A 648-nucleotide genomic window follows, 5' to 3' on the forward strand; every position below is an offset into this window, starting at 1 on the left:
AGAGAGAGAGGTGAAGAAACTTGATAAAACCGCTTTGCTGAGTGAAGACTATAATATTAGTCGTATACCCTCCTCGGGTATGAAGTTTCAATGATCGTTCCGACAAAGTTTAAAGTATTCGCCGAACCATGGAAACCTGTTCAGTAATGACTATGTAATCAAGTTCAATAGTTACACCGGAAGTAGTACTAGTACTATTTCTAAGCAGAATGTGATAGTACCATACAAACAATTGTCGAATCGTCCTCCTTTAAGTATCGAGAAAGAAGTGCAGAAGGTTAATATTTTCTGTTTTAGGTATGGTAAGAGAGCCCATATCAGTAAGGCATGTTGGTCGAACCAACTGAAAGCTGTTGCCTAAGTAATTAAGGATAATTAGATTTCACAGAAGGCAAAGACAAAAAAAAAAAAAAAAAAAACAATCAGAAAAGGACGAAGAGGAAAATAAACCAGTCAACATTTACACGACAAACAGGACAAACCCAAACAGCGTGGATACCTTTAAACCATACATTTATGAAGGTATGTTAGCAGCAATAGACGGGATTGAGCAAAGCCTTGTCAAGATATTGCACGACACAGGTTACAACCATAGTTGGGTGATATGAGCAGTACGCCCATTGGTGGAACAGTCTCTCAGAGGAGATT

This window comes from Palaemon carinicauda, chromosome 24 (genome assembly GCF_036898095.1).
Source record: "Palaemon carinicauda isolate YSFRI2023 chromosome 24, ASM3689809v2, whole genome shotgun sequence".
In the NCBI taxonomy this organism is placed as follows: Eukaryota; Metazoa; Arthropoda; class Malacostraca; order Decapoda; family Palaemonidae; genus Palaemon; species Palaemon carinicauda.